This window comes from Triticum dicoccoides, chromosome 7A, assembly GCF_002162155.2.
Source record: "Triticum dicoccoides isolate Atlit2015 ecotype Zavitan chromosome 7A, WEW_v2.0, whole genome shotgun sequence".
Classification (NCBI taxonomy): Eukaryota; Viridiplantae; Streptophyta; class Magnoliopsida; order Poales; family Poaceae; genus Triticum; species Triticum dicoccoides.
In genome coordinates, this window is record NC_041392.1 from 723,960,053 (window position 1) to 723,977,519 (window position 17,467).

Below are 17,467 nucleotides of genomic sequence, written 5' to 3' on the forward strand. Positions count from 1 at the left end.
GCTACGTACTATACATACATATAGAGAGGACTAGACATGCTAGCTAGCTAGTAAGCAAACGAAGGAAACAGAAGATCGTCATGAACATATATGCATACAGAGAGAAGTGATATCGACCACCTCTCCTTCTCCGAGAGATTGGTCGAACAACAAGTTCTCGTATATCTATCCGACACTACCGGCTACATATATACAATAATTATCTCTTACAAATATAATCTCCTAACATACCGACTCATGGTCCACATAGTATTCTCCGTCTTCAGCGATCACGTGGTCAAGAAAAAATGCCGCCAATTCCTCTTGAATTGCTCGCATGCGAGCTGGTGCTAGGAGTTCATCCCGCTTCTGAAACATCTAATTTGAACAAGGGGGTCAATACATATATATATGAATGAATGAAACTCAACACAAATGATGGTAATAAAATAAAATTGTGAATGTTGTTATTTACGCACTTCATATTGTTCGTCAGAGTAGCCCCGCTCACAGGTCATGTGGCGGATGGACTCGCAAACGTAGTATCCACAGAAATCATTCCCTTGTTCCTGCCACAACCACTTTACAAGAAATAGAGGTCAATCAAATTGATAAGAAAGAATGCCAAATGGTATTGGTGAAACTAGCGCTTGAATCAATAGAAGATGCGCGGAACATTGTACTATAGTACCTACTTTCGGGTGTCTAAATTGCAGCTTCTTCGGGAGTCCCAGAGCTTTTTTGGTGAATTTTTTCCAAACCCTACCAGACAAAGAAAACAATTACTTGATATATCAGGAAATGAACAAAGTTGCTGATATGATGGATAATGATCGATTTAACTTACTTCTCGAGCATTTGAGTCATGTCCGCATAGTCCTGGGGAACTTTTCGTCTTGAGTCTAAGACGGTTACTAGTCCCTGCTCAAGCTTAATCTTTAGGAGAATATAGTGGAAGTTACACACGCATGCATAACTCATCAGTTACATTACTATAACCTTGACTAATATCTAAGGGAAACCGAATATGCACAAGACAGTAACACTCACTTGAAGTTGTAAGGAAAGAGTATTATATCTTTGTTTTCATTTATTACCAACAATCGTAGCAAGTTGGCCTCGGTATCTGCGGCATGAAATTTAACCTGAGTTGCATCTATGATATTTGTGTTAATGAACCCAATATCACCGATTTGTCTTTTCTTCAATTCGACGATCTTCAATATGCATAATATAGTGAGGATAATTATAAATACATGCAATGAACACTACAAGAGGACAGAGCTTTTGTAACACCATGTTATGTTACCACAGACCCAAAACAGTGTTACTAAGTCACATAGTAACACATTTTGGAATGTGTTCCATTAGACTGTGTTACTAGGTGGTGTCCGCTGTCACATATAATAATTGTTATTGTACTTTAAAAATTGTGTTACTATTATGTTATAGTAACATGCATATTATGTGTTACCATGCATTGGTAACCCATTTTTATAACTATAGTAACACTAGTAGTAACATATTTCCATAGCCGTAGAACATTGTGGTAACATGTTTTCATACCTAGAGTAACACAAGTTGTAACATAATATCCAATTATCATAGCACTATAATTTATAATTGTCAACTATGTATAGTAACATATTTTGTAACTACAGTAACAACATCAGTAACACTACTATTTTAGTATGGAAACATAATTAATGTATTTAATTTTTAATGATTAACCAAAAAATTAGGCACCCATTTTATGGAATATACATTTATGTAATAAAATTGTTGCAGTTGCTCAAATAGTCAATTATTTTAATTTGATGCTTGGCACCATTAAAATGATAGAGAAACTGAAGCACGAGACATACACAAACTGAAAATATCGAGATATTTATGATGAATATACAACAGTGTCGAATACATATGCATTACAATAAACAAATACCAATATTATCGGTGCAACATATCATTCATATTAATTTGACCACAGAGAACATATCTCTAGAGAATATTACAACATAGCATTTGCATCAATTCTAACAAAAAAAAGATCTTGTGTATGATATTACATTTTTTTCCATCTATCAACAGAAACTACGGTCATTGCAAAGTACATTTTTATAATTTTATTTGCTTCTTGATCCAACCGGAGAATTTAGCTGCAACTCAATTATCCTTCTTTTTAATCTGCAAAAGAAAATTGGATCTTATAGTTATGTGATTAAATGTACACAAATATAATTTTGAAATATGGAAGAAAAGAGTTTTGACTTACAAAAGATCGAGGCCAGGCGATTAAGTATCCTAAAGAAAAAGCATCACCAATCAGAAACTTAAACTACCCCAATACCTCATTATCCAGAATAGTTTCATCTATGCACACACATGCAAAGTCGGTACCTAACTCAATATCACCAGCCCTAGTTTCTGGATCAGTACACCGAATAGTAGCATATGCAACATTCCACTTGTTTGGATATGTTGAAGTCTTTGAAACTACTTTGGAAGCAACCTATATAATGATAGTAGAATTTGCATGAAAAATAGGTCAATGGATACACATGGTCATAGTTCAGGAAGATTGTCATGACCCTTCACTTCGTTAGGGATACACATTCAGGCTACAAGCGGGACTAATAGCAGGATGCCCACATCTGCACGCATCTGTTATGCGGGTGTTCATAGGCAGCCCACAATCAACCATGTTGCGTCTACTTCCCACATAATCCCATTTAATCTCACATAGTAGTAAACTGTTGCGCTATTGCATTTAGAGTTCTGACAGTCACCACATGGCAGATGTGTGGTAAGTAAAAACCCCAAAAAAGAGTTCAGACAATTCTACTTGGCTCCTGTACAAATCAAGACTAACTTGTTGTATCTGGACATTAGTTGAAGAGAGACAACTATCAATCAGGTCACTGCATGAGCAAGCACATGCAAAGTAAGTGGCCCCCATTGCAAAAATTTCAGAGTGGTAGAGCAGATCAAAGCAAAGCATCAGCATACTATTGACAAATCAGGAGCAGAGCATGTGTTTTGTGTTGTACGTGCGTGTGTGGGCGCGCATGCTTGCTAGTACCTAACTAAAGTACTCGTAAGAAGATTTTAGATAGTAGGACATAAAGGGGCGCGTTGCCACGCCTGGCAATGTTTTAGAAAATAATGGCAATGTTTTTCGAGAAAATTCGGCTATTTACCACATTTAACATCACGCTATACCTTTAGAAAAAAAAGTAGGACAATAAACATCATAGAATTGCCAAAATACCCACAATTGATTAATATATATTATCATTTCACAGGACAGGTTAATATTTTCAGTTTTGACGGAACAAAAGTTTTATCACCAAAGCATTGCTGCTCCTATCAAACTCGCATATCAAAGCACGAAACAAAGCTTTAGTGATAATTACTAAAAGCGGTGTGTAGTGAAATTTTTACTTGCTGGGACAACCTGCCTATGTACATGGATTTTTTTGTGCTGTGTAAACCATCTGGACCAGGAACGAAATTGACAAACGTTAATTACCATGCTTAGGATAGTTTGACATAATATTAGACTAAGATTTTGATTCATCCCTACCATAAAAAGGATTTTGATTCATGACTGAATGCTCTAAATACCGCAGTACGCTGAGTATGTACCTCTCCTAGTGTTTCGGCAGCTTGCACAACACATGATACTGCTTTGTCAGTCGTGAGCACAGCCCAGTAAAGAACACTAAAACCTAACCTTGATCTAAAAGATATGTGGTAGGCTACACTGAATCTGTGATACTCACATTCCTAAAAGATATGTGCTAGACTACGCCGAGTCTGTGATACTTACTTTCCTGAAATATATGTGCTAGGCTAGACCGAATCTGTCCCAGATTATTATCACTAGACGAACTAGAAAGACACATACAATAATGATTTGCACTAAATTAATTGCGTGCCCAATTAATTTAATTCTGACATTGCTAATTGACTAGGAACAGCAGGCAGCCCAGCAGCAATCAGTCATGGGTATTGGGTAGAAAGCACCAGCAACAGAAGCATTCATGGGTATTGGGTAGAGAACTTACATGATCTATATGTTGCTGAGCACACAAAGCTGGTGGTTCTTGGCACTCCAAAATCTGGAAGAGATGGTGAACAAGCAGAAGGTGGAACTGGAGATTGGGGGGGAGGGGGGGGTTCGTTGATAGGCACTCCTTTTTTAGTTGCCAAAATCTGCAAAAGAATAGGGAAACACCAAGTGGTTAGTTCCAAAGGCTCGCAAGTACGTTCATAAGCTCAAACTACATAACATCACCTCAAGAAGCTCCTTCATGCAAGAGCCTGAATTAGATGCTACTATGCATCAACCAGCAGACCTGACCACCGGTAAGAACATGTTCCTGCAGATAAAGAGGGCAACTCGATGATAAATAAAGGGTGAAAAACTAATGGTTTCCTTTGTGCAAACAAAGCAAAAACGTAATCATCATAGTAAACAACTAGAGATCGAAATCACATTGACATAATAGTAGATACTAGATGGACATAGTGGTCAGTTTGCACAACATATTCTTCAGTACAAAGTTCAATTTCCTACATTTTGTTGAAACTGAGGCACTGAGCGACAATGGTGCATACTTACATGGCACTAAGATCAAAGGGGAATGCCTAGTTGGAGAGAAATTACAATTTATCAGACCTCCTGAATTCCTGATACAACAAGATCACAGCTCTGCTAACTACATTAATAAGATGCCACTATCTGTTATATAGACTCAAAGTGGTACTTTAATAACAAGAGAAGGTTAATCTACTTGCAGTGTGTCCATAGATACATTCACAATCATGTGAAATTCAACAACTCTAATTGAGTTTCTCTTGTTGCTATTCATGTCAATCTATTTGAGGACTTCCTCTTTTTTACCATTTAGAAATTACTCAAATTAACACTAACTACTACTTGATGGTTCAAAAATAATTTGACATGATTATCCCCAAGTAATCTATTGATCTCCTGAATACACAGATTTATAGTGAAATAAACATATCTCTCTACAATGAGCATGCATTGACAATATGTAATATGAGCAATTCTTGATGGAAACACGAGCTGTGGCACAAAAGTAAAACCGTAGAGTGAGAGAGACCTGTTGGAGAGGAGGGGATACGATGTCAGCTAGATCCGGTGGTCATCCAAACTACCAGCCGGGGTAAGGTCACCATGGGTCACGCGTCGCCATCATCCTTGCTGTCGTGGCCATGGTCAGCGCGGCCGTCACGACCATGCTGGAGGTATACGAGGGGAGGAAGAGGGGGCACGACAGGGCAGTGCGGCGTGGGGCGGCCGGGCGGTGGTGATGCAGGGGAGGTGGGGGCGTGGGGCGACGGTGGGGAGACGGGAGGTGGTGGGACACGACAGTCTGGTAGGGGACACGGCGGGGCGGCTTGGATGCGGACGACGGTGGGGAACGGCGGGGCGGCTTGGATGCGGACGACGGTGGGGAACGGCGGGGTGGCTTGGACGCGAACGACGGTGGTGAGCGCATCTGGATCTTTGGATAGGAGATGCTTCAAGAGAGAAGGGGGATTTGGGCTTATGGAGGCGGAGAGATTTGAGGGAACGAAGGAGACCTAATTGACCAAAATATTGCCACGTACGCGCGCTTTCTCTCTCTTTTATGTGTCTTTTTTTTTCACTGGGCAGCGGGCCCAACTACACGGAAAGGAGAAAAACGAGGGCGCAAGCCATCAAAATAAGAAGTGGGAAGTCCTTCAACTCAAAAGAAAAAAGGTAGTTGGGAAGTCCACCAAAGTTTTTTTTCTCAAAAATGATTCAGATCTATTCTTAAAGTTCATCGGAAGTGCAAAGCACGTCAAACATAAAAAATAAACAAATTACATCAATATTCCGAGACCACCGAGCGACCACTATGTCGTCAACACGAGCCACTGACACATCGTTGTCGCCGCTCCCCTTTGACCTTGTCCATGACAACAGGATAATCTTCGTGCACACCCCTGAGGACCAACGCCCTGGAGGCGCATGAATCATTGAACCCTTGAATAGGTCTGAAGCACATGAAACCAAATCTCGCCACATGACGAGAAACCCTAACCTCACCGTCCCAATGAGACAGCAGGAATCTATGTTGGAGCTTCGTCAACTACGTTTAGATGGACGAACTCGAGGATAATCGAAAACTGGAAGAAACTCAAAAAATAAGTGTCGTCGTTTGCCCGAGCACCACACCTACAACGACTAAAAAAATGTAGCCTAAACTACTAACCAGAGTGGAGGGATCCTCTCCGCGCCACTGACCACCGGAGCGGCAGGTAGATGAGAGTTTACCCTAGTCATCAAGGGGACTGGGGGAGATAAACCCTTGATTGGTTTCTCAACTTGATGAACTCATCTCTCCAGCATCCAGGAGTAGTAGCTAGTGATAACCCTTTGAGAGGCCGATGTGACGAGATGTTGGTGATGTTTGTTTCTAACAACTCAATGGGGGTGTTTGTTCTTTAGACATCGTGGTGTCCGGCCATAAACTTGCTTAGGAGTTGGAAGCAAACTCATGGCATGCCAACACGCTTCATGCACGACCATCCCATGCGACCCTTCCATTGAAATTTTGTCCCAACTCTGGTCGTTGAGTTATTAGACGCTCCAATCGAGCCCAAAGAATCATGCATATACTACTTGTAAGGGTGGGAATTGTGCACCAGTTACACACTTTCATAGTGATCATAACACTCGTGCAATAACTTTTCTAGCAGGTCCATGTGACAAAGACATCAACTTGTGAGGGTGGTAAAAGTATAAACATGTTTCGGTCTTCGGGAAATAGTAGGAGGACGGTGACGCCGTGGCAGGGGAGAAAGACATTGGCGACGTCATGGCGGGGACAAAGAGGGTGCAGGCGATGCCTTGGTAGGAAAGGGAGGCAACAACGACGGGCTTCGTCGTGGCGTGGAGAGATAGCGGGGATAGGAGGGTGTGGGCCTGTTGGGTTTCGTAGTAATTTCAAAAAAATTCCTACGCACACGCAAGATCATGTGATGCATAGCAACGAGGGGGGAGAGTGTTGTCTACATACCCTTGTAGACCATAAGCGGAAGCGATGACACGATGTAGAGGAAGTAGTCGTACGTCTTCACGATCCAACCGATCAAGCACCGAAACTACGGCACCTCCGAGTTCGAGCACACGTTCAGCTCGATGACGATCCCCGGACTCCGATCCAGCAAAGTGTCGGGGAAGAGTTCCGTCATCACGACGGCGTGGTGACGATCTTGATGAACTACAGCAGCAGGGCTTCGCCTAAACTCCGCTACAGTATTATCGAGGTATATGGTGGCAGGGGGCACCGCACACGGCTAAGGAATAGATCACGTGGATCAACTTGTTGTGTGTTTGGTGCTAGCCCTGCCCCTCTATTTATATGTTGAGCCCCGGGGTCGAAACTTGGAGCAAAAGCCTCCTCAAAGTCGGTTTTGCCCGAAAGGCAAGAGTCCCACTCGGACTCCAGGACCAAACGCCACAATCCTTGGCGTCTGGCCCAGACGCCATGGGCCTCGGCGTCTGGCCCAGGGCCATACGCCAGGGTCTCCGGCGTTTGGCCCCCTGGCCTCCGCAAAACTCCCTTTTGCACCGATGGGCTTGACCCCTTGGCCTAACCATATCATCCAATATATGAATCTTTACGTCTCGACCATTTCGAGACTCCTCGTCATGTCCCCGATCTCATCCGGGACTCCGAACTCCTTCGGTTCATCAAAACATGTAAACTCATAATATAACTGTCATCGTAACCTTAAGCGAGCGGACCCTACGGGTTCGAGAACAATGTAGACATGACCGAGACACGTCTCCGGTCAATAACCAATAGCGGGACCTGGATGCCCATATTGGCTCCTACATATTCTACGAAGATCTTTATCGGTCAGACCGCATAACAACATACGTTGTTCCCTTTGTCATCGGTATGTTGCCCGAGATTCGATCGTCGGTATCCAATACCTAGTTCAATCTCGTTACCGGCAAGTCTCTTTACTCGTTCCGTAATACATCATCTCACAACTAACATATTAGTTCTATTGCTTGCAAGGCTTATGTGATGTGTATTACCGAGAGGGCCCAGAGATACCTCTCCGACAATCGGAGTGACAAATCCTAATCTCGAAATACGCCAACCCAACATCGACCATTGGAGACACCTGTAGTACTCCTTTATAATCACCCAGTAACGTTGTGACGTTTGGTAATACCCAAAGTGTTCCTCCGGTAAACGGGAGTTGCATAATCTCATAGTCACAGGAACATGTATAAGTCATGAAGAAAGCAATAGCAACATACTAAACGATCGGGTGCTAAGCTAATGGAATGGGTCATGTCAATCAGATCATTCAACTAATGATGTGACCTCGTTAATCAAATAACAACTCATTGTTCATGGTTAGGAAACATAACCATCTTTGATTAACGAGCTAGTCAAGTAGAGGCATACTAGTGACACTTTGTTTGTCTATATATTCACACATGTATTATGTTTCCGGTAAATACAATTCTAGCATGAATAATAAACATTTATCATGAAATAAGGAAATAAATAATAACTTTATTATTGCCTCTAGGGCATATTTCCTTCAGTCTCCCACTTGCACTAGAGTCAATAATCTAGTTCACATCGCCATGTGATTTAACACCAATATTCATATTTGTATATGATTAACACCCATAGTTCACATCGTCATGTGACCAACACCCAAAGGGTTTACTAGAGTCAATAATCTAGTTCACATCGCTTATGTGATTAACACCCAAAGAGTACTAAGGTGTGATCATGTTTTGCTCGTGAGAGAAGCTTAGTCAACGGGTCTGTCACATTCAGAGCCGTATGTATTTTGCAAATATTCTATGTCTACAATGCTCTGTACGGAGCTACTCTAGCTAATCGCTCCCACTTTCAATATGTATCCAGATTGAGACTTAGAGTCATCTGGATCAGTGTAAAAGTTTGCACTGATGTAACTTTTACAACAAACTCTTTTATCACCTCCATAATCGAGAAACATCTCCTTAGTCCTTACTAAGGATATTCTTGACCAATGTCCAGTGATCTAATCCTAGATCACTATTGTACTCCCTTGCCAAATACAGAGCAAGGTATACAATAGGTCTGGTACAAAGCATAGCATACTTTATAGAACCTATGACTAAGGCATAGGGAATGACTTTTCATTCTCTTTCTATTTTCTGCTGTGGTCGGGATTTGAGTCTTACTCAATTTCATACCTTTGCAACACAGGCAAGAACTCTTTCTTTAACTGCTATTTCAAAATCTTGCCAAGGTATGTACTCATTGAAAATCTTATCAAGCGTCTTGATCTATCTCAATAGATCTTGATCCTCAATATATAAGTAGCTTTTTACTGAGGTCTTTTCCTTTTAAAGAACTCCTTTAAAACACTCCTTTATGCTTTGCAGAAAAATTCTACATCATTTCTGATCAACAATATGTCACTCACATATACTAATCAGAAAGGCTGTAGTGCTCCCACTCACTTTATTGTAAATACAGGCTTCATCGTAAGTCCATATAAAACTGTATGCTTTGATCAACTTATCAAAGCGTATATTCCAACTCCGAGATGCTTGCACCAGTCCATAGATGGATCGCTGGAGCTTGCACATTTTGTTAGCACCTTTAGGATTGACAAAACCTTCTGGTTGCATCATATACAACTCTTCTTTAATAAATCCATTAAGGAATGCAGTTTTGACATCCATTTGCCAGATTTCATAAAATGTGGCAATTGCTAACATGATTCAGATAGACTTAAGCATCGATACGAGTGAGAAAACCTCATCGTATTCAACACCTTGAACTTGTTGAAAAACTTTTGCAACAAGTCGAGCTTGGTAGATAGTAACACTACTATCAGTGTCCGTCTTCCTCTTGAAGATCCATTTATTTAACATGGCTGTGCTGATCATCGAGCAAGTCAATCAAAGTCCATACTTTGTTGTCATACATGGATCATATCTCAGATTTTATGGCCTCAAGCCATCTCGCGGAATCTGGGCTCATCATCGCTTCCTCATAGTTCGTAGGTTCATCATGGTCTAGTAACATGACTTCCAGAACATGATTACTACACCACTCTGGTGCAGATCTTACTCTGGAAGACCTACGAGGTTCTGTAGTAACCTGATCTGAAGTTTTATGATCAATATCATTAGCTTCCTCACTAATTGGTGTATTTGTCACAGGAACTGATTTCTGTGATGAACTACTTTCCAATAAGGGAGCAGGTACATTTACCTCATCAAGTTCTACTTTCCTCCCACTCACTTCTTTCGAGAGAAACTCCTTCTCCAGAAAGGATCCATTTTTAGCAACGAATATCTTGCCTCCGGATCTGTGATAGAAGGTGTACCCAACAATTTCCTTTGGGTATTCTATGAAGACGCACTTCTCCGATTTGGGTTCGAGCTTATCAGGATGAAACTTTTCCACATAAGCATCGCAGCCCCAAACTTTAAGAAACGACAACTTGGGTTTCTTGCTAAACCACAGTTCATATAGTGTCGTCTCAACGGATTTAGATGGTGCCTTTTTAACGTGAATGCAGCTGTCTCTAATGCATAACCCCAAAACGACAATGGTAAATCAATAAGAGACATCATAGATCGCACCATATCCAATAAAGCGCGGTTACGACGTTCGGACACACCATAACATTGTGGTGTTCCAGGTGGCGTGAGCTATGAAACTATTCCACATTGTTTTAATTGAAGACCAAACTCGTAACTCAAATATTCGTCTCCGTGATCAGATCGCAGAAACTTTATTTTTCTTGTTACGATGATTTTTCCACTTCACTCTGAAATTCTTTGAACCTTTCAATTATTTAAGACTTATGTTTCATCAAGTAGATATCCCCATATCTGCTCAAATCATCTTGTGAAGGTCAGAAAATAATGATACCTGCTGTAAGCCTTTCATCGGACCACATACATCGGTATGTATGATTTCCAACAAATCTGTTGCTTGCTTCATTGTTCCGGAGAACGGCGTTTTAGTCATCTTGCCCATAAGGCATGGTTCGCAAGCATCAAGTGATTCATAATCAAGTGATTCCAAAATCCCATCAGCATGGAGTTTCTTCATGCGCTTTACACCAATATGACCTAAACGGCAGTGCCATAAATAAGTTGCACTATCATTATTAACTTTACATCTTTTGGTTTCAATATTATGAATATGTGTATCACTAAGATCGAGATCCAATGAACTATTTTCATTGGGTGTGTAACCATATAAAGTTTTATTCATGTAAACAGAACAACAATTTATTCTTTTACTTAAATGAATAACCGTATTACAATAAACATGATCAAATCATATTCATGCTCAACGCAAACACCAAATAACACTTATTTAGTTTCAACACTAATCCCGAAATTATAGGGAGTGTGCGATGATGATCATATCAATCTTGGAACCACTTCCAACACACATCGTCACTTCACCCTTAACTAGTCTCTATTTATTCTGCAACTCCCGTTTCGAGTTACTAATCTTAGCAACTGAACTAGTATCAAATACTTAGGATTTGCTATAAACACTAGTAAAGTACACATCAATAACATGTATATCAAATATACTTATGTTCACTTTTCCATCCTTCTTATCCGCCAATCACTTGGGGTGATTCCGTTTCCGGTGACCAGTCCCTTTGCAGTAGAAGCACTTAGTCTCAGGCTTAGGACCAGACTTGGGCTTCTTCACTTGAGCAGCAACTTGCTTGCCGTTCTTCTTGAAGTTCCCCTTCTTCCCTTTGCCCTTTTCTTGAAACTAGTGGTCTTATCAACCATCAACACTTGATGTTTTTCTTGATTTCTACCTTCATTGATTTCATCATCACGAAGAGCTTGGGAGTTGTTTCCGTTATCCCTTGCATATTATAGTTCATCACGAAGTTCTACTAACTTGGTGATGGTGACTAGAGAATTCTGTCAATCACTATCTTATCTGGAAGATTAACTCCCACTTGATTCAAGCGATTGTAGTACCCAGACAATCTGAGCACATGCTCACTAGTTGAGCGATTCTCCTCCATCTTTTAGCTATAGAACTTGTTGGAGACTTCATATCTCACAACTCGGGTATTTGCTTGAAATATTAACTTCAACTCCTGGAACATCTCATATGGTCCATGACGTTCAAAACGTCTTTGAAGTCCCGATTCTAAGCCGTTAAGCATGGTGCACTTAAACTATCAAGTAGTCATCATATTGAGCTAGCTAAACGTTCATAACTTTTGCATCTGCTCCTGCAATAGGTCTGTCACCTAGCGGTGCATCAAGGACATAATTCTTCTGTGCAGCAATGAGGATTAACCTCAGATCACGGATCAAATCCGCAACATTGCTACTAACATTTTTCAACACAGTTTTCTCTAGGAACATATCAAAATAAACATATGAAAGCAACAACGCGAGCTATTGATCTACAACATAATTTGCAAACTACTACTAGGACTAAGTTCATGATAAATTAAAGTTCAATTAATCATATTACTTAAGAACTCCCACTTAGACAGACATCTCTCTAGTCATCTAAGTGATCACGTGATCCAAATCAACTAAACCATGTCCGATCATCACGTGAGATGGAGTAGTTTTCAATGGTGAACATCGTTTATGTTGATCATATCTACTATATGATTCACGCTCGACCTTTCGGTCTCCGTGTTCCGAGGCCATATCTGCATATGCTAGGCTCGTCAAGTTTAACCTGAGTATTCTGCGTGCACAACTGTTTTGCACCCGTTGTATTTGAACGTAGAGCCTATCACACCCGATCATCACGTGGTGTCTCAGCACGAAGAACTTTCGCAACGGTGCATACTCAGGGAGAACACTTCTTGATAATTTAGTGAGAGATCATCTTATAATGCTACCGTCAATCAAAGCAAGATAAGATGCATAAAAAGATAAACATCACATGCAATCAATATAAGTGATATGATATGGCCATCATCATCTTGTGCTTGTGATCTCCATCTCCGAAGCACCGTCATGATCACCATTGTCACCGGCGCGACACCTTGATCTCCATCGTAGCATCGTTGTCGTCTCGCCAATCTTATGCTTCCACGACTATCGCTACCGCTTAGTGATAAAGTAAAGCATTACATCGCGATTGCATTGCATACAATAAAGCGACAACCATATGGCTCCTGCCAGTTGCCGATAACTTGGTTACAAAACATGATCATCTCATACAATAAAATTCAGCATCATGCCTTGACCATATCACATCACAACATGCCCTGCAAAAACAAGTTAGACGTCCTCTACTTTGTTGTTGCATGTTTTACGTGGCTGCTACGGGCTTAAGTAAGAACCAATCTCACCTACGCATCAAAACCACAATGATAGTTTGTCAAATAGACTCCGTTTTAACCTTCTCAAGGACCGGGCGTAGCCATACTCGGTTCAACTAAAGTTGGAGAGGCAGTCGCCCGCAAGCCATCTCTGTGCAAAGCACGTCGAGGGAACCGGTCTCGCGTAAGCGTACGCGTAAGGTTGGTCCGGGTCGTCTCGTCCAACAATACCGCCGAACCAAAGTATGACATGCTGGTAGGCAGTATGACTTATATCGCCCACAACTCACTTGTGTTCTACTCGTGCATATAACATCAACATAAATAACCTAGGCTCGGATGCCACTGTTGGGTTTCGTAGTAATTTCAAAAAATTTCCTACGCACACGCAAGATCATGTGATGCATAGCAACGAGGGGGGAGAGTGTTGTCTACATACCCTTGTAGACCGTAAGCGGAAGCGATGACACGACGTAGAGGAAGTAGTCATACGTCTTCACGATCCAACCGATCAAGCACCGAAACTACGGCACCTCCGAGTTCGAGCACACGTTCAGCTCGATGACGATCCCCGGACTCCGATCCAGCAAAGTGTCGGGGAAGAGTTCCGTCATCACGACGGCGTGGTGACGATCTTGATGAACTACAGCAGCAGGGCTTCGCCTAAACTCCGCTACAGTATTATCGAGGTATATGGTGGCAGGGGGCACCGCACACGGCTAAGGAATAGATCACGTGGATCAACTTGTTGTGTGTTTGGTGCTAGCCCTGCCCCTCTATTTATATGTTGAGCCCCGGGGTCGAAACTTGGAGCAAAAGCCTCCTCAAAGTCGGTTTTGCCCGAAAGGCAAGAGTCCCACTCGGACTCCAGGACCAAACGCCACAATCCTTGGCGTCTGGCCCAGACGCAATGGGCCTCGGCGTCTGGCCCAGGGCCAGACGCCAGGGTCTCCGGCGTTTGGCCCCCTGGCCTCCGCAAAACTCCTTTTTGCACCGATGGGCTTGACCCCTTGACCTAACCATATCATCCAATATATGAATCTTTACGTCTCGACCATTTCGAGACTCCTCGTCATGTCCCCGATCTCATCCGGGACTCCGAACTCCTTCGGTTCATCAAAACATGTAAACTCATAATATAACTGTCATCGTAACCTTAAGCGTGCGGACCCTACGGGTTCGAGAACAATGTAGATATGACCGAGACACGTCTCCGGTCAATAACCAATAGCGGGACCTGGATGCCCATATTGGCTCCTACATATTCTACGAAGATCTTTATCGGTCAGACCGCATAACAACATACGTTGTTCCCTTTGTCATCGGTATGTTACTTGCCCGAGATTCGATCGTCGGTATCCAATACCTAGTTCAATCTCGTTACCGGCAAGTCTCTTTACTCGTTCCGTAATACATCATCTCACAACTAACATATTAGTTGTAATGCTTGCAAGGCTTATGTGATGTGTATTACCGAGAGGGCCCAGAGATACCTCTCCGACAATCGGAGTGACAAATCCTAATCTCGAAATACGCCAACCCAACATCGACCATTGGAGACACCTGTAGTACTCCTTTATAATCACCCAGTAACGTTGTCACGTTTGGTAGTACCCAAAGTGTTCCTCCGGTAAACGGGAGTTGCATAATCTCATAGTCACAGGAACATGTATAAGTCATGAAGAAAGCAATAGCAACATACTAAACGATCGGGTGCTAAGCTAATGGAATGGGTCATGTCAATCAGATCATTCAACTAATGATGTGACCTCGTTAATCAAATAACAACTCATTGTTCATGGTTAGGAAACATAACCATCTTTGATTAACGAGCTAGTCAAGTAGAGGCATACTAGTGACACTTTGTTTGTCTATATATTCACACATGTATTATGTTTCCGGTAAATACAATTCTAGCATGAATAATAAACATTTATCATGAAATAAGGAAATAAATAATAACTTTATTATTGCCTCTAGGGCATATTTCCTTCAGGGCCATGCCATGGATGGAAGGGAAGGCGACAGGAACAGGCTTTGTCGCGGTGTGGAGGTGAGATGGCTGGGGCAATGACATGGAGGGAGGGGGGTGGTGATGGCATGAAAGAGAAGGAAGGCGTCATGGATAGGAGTATCCTCTTCCAATACATTATGTACATCATAGACATACATCATGAAAATATTAAACTACATTTGTCGTACACTAGGTTAGGTGTGCAATGCGCAGGGATGGCCGAGAGAAGATCACCAATTTAGCGACACAAATATCATAAATGTAAACTGTCACGCGATTCGACAGTCAGGAGGTAGCTGATTGATTTTGTTCTGATTGACCGACTCCTAGAACCGATCTTGGTTAAATGTTCTGAACCGTCAATAATACTAAATCAGGAAAAATCATAGTTTTAAAAACCGGACCAAACTAGTGGTTGGATCAAAAAGAGCTAGAACCGATGACCTTAATGGTTGGTTAAGTTCTGCGGACCGTTCACACTATCGAACCATGAAAATCCTGTCAAACCGAGAGATTTCAAAGAAAACCGGCTAATTCTGCCAGTTTGCACATAAGTGAGCGGTTCAATGTCGATTCCCAAAACACTGTAAATTTTTTTATTTTTCTGTGTGAAAAAATGCCCTCCCGTTGCCCCGAATTAGTCCTGCCCATAACCCTATCCCTTATTCCGCCGCCGTCCTCCGCGGGTTCCCCCTGGCCGACCGTCCTCCGCCCTTGTTCTATTCGCGTTCGTCCAGGTAGACAGGAAGAAGCGAAGAAGGGACGTATCCGACTGCGGTACCTAGCAGAGGTGGACCATGGGCAACGTATCTCGCCGGCTACCACGGGAATACGGCTATGATTCAGACAGGGTCACGGGCCCCCGCCGGCACCGCTCGAGTACAGAGCCCACACCGCCTACGCTCGGCGCTCAGTTCCACGCCCACCGTCAACCGCTGCCGCCGCGGCCATAACCTGGGCTTCTCCTGACCCATCTGGCGGCTGGCTCTGCTTCTTCTCCACTGATCCAATTCCAATATCTACCTCTCGATACCTAGGCAACTGAGGTATGTCACTGTCCATTGAGTCCATTAATCCATTCTCCCATGTTCTGATTTTTTTAACGCAGATTTAGATTAGGTGATGTGGTCTGATTACTGTGATTATGTGACAATTTTGGTTTGACACTCCATGAAATACAACAGCATCAAGAGAAAATCAATTGATGATTGTACGTACATTATACACAATTGTGCAATTATGTTAAAAACAACAGTAATGCATGATGATTTTCACAATTTCACACGTAGAGGTTGACTTTGTTGTTAGTTTGTCACAATACGACACCAACAATACCCATGCATTTGTATTTGTTGTAATAGTACTACAATTTCCATTTTTTAATCTGACCCTGGAGGAAGAATGATTCCCCAATACCAGGTTCAGGTCGGAAATCCAGTTTTTTGGTCGGGTTCTAATACCAAGGGTTATTTGTACCAATGCAATATGACTCTAGCTTCGTTCTGAACCTGTAGTACTTCATATTCAAACTATGAATTATTGTCTCTGACTGCTTACTCTTTAGTGCCTTGGGAGAACAAAAATACCATTCCATTTTATCTACACTCAGTGATCTGCTATAGCTTGCTTTTCCATAGCCAACGTATTGACCCGATTCCCCAAGAAAGAGTTGATGGCGTAAAATACCAAAAGATATTATGAAGTGCAGAAAAATAGATACAATATATTCTTGAAATAGACAACTCGCGCACAATCCATTTCCAAAAAAGCAGCCTAATATGCATTTTCTGCAAGTGGCTACATATGAACTCTTGGGCACCATACTAAAACTTCAGCAAGATAGTTCTTAAATTTAACAGGGGAGGTAGCGCAAAATTTCAGTTGAAAACTAACGAAGAATATCTGACATAGGCTCAGTAAAACAGTTCTTGAATTTACCAAAGGTGCAACACAAAATTTCAGTGAAAACATAAGTTAAAACATGTTGCAACCTGGATGCGACGGTTTTCTTTGTTTTATTCTGTTACCCCTTGATAATGGAACATGATCCCTTTTTTGGATCGAATGAAAAAAATGAGGTAAAAAATCTAACATGTCACC

The 17,467-nt window shown here is 41.9% G+C and overlaps 1 long non-coding RNA gene across 1 annotated transcript; it reads right to left on the reverse strand.

Annotated features, from left to right (window-relative positions):
- Positions 1–4,330: 4,330 nt before the first annotated feature.
- On the reverse strand, positions 4,331–5,137 carry LOC119330124. Its single transcript, XR_005159920.1, has 3 exons — positions 5,109–5,137; positions 4,604–4,700; positions 4,331–4,361 (listed from the first exon to the last, which is right to left on the reverse strand). It is a non-coding gene; the product is annotated as an uncharacterized LOC119330124 (long non-coding RNA).
- Between the last annotated feature and the right edge of the window lie 12,330 nt (positions 5,138–17,467).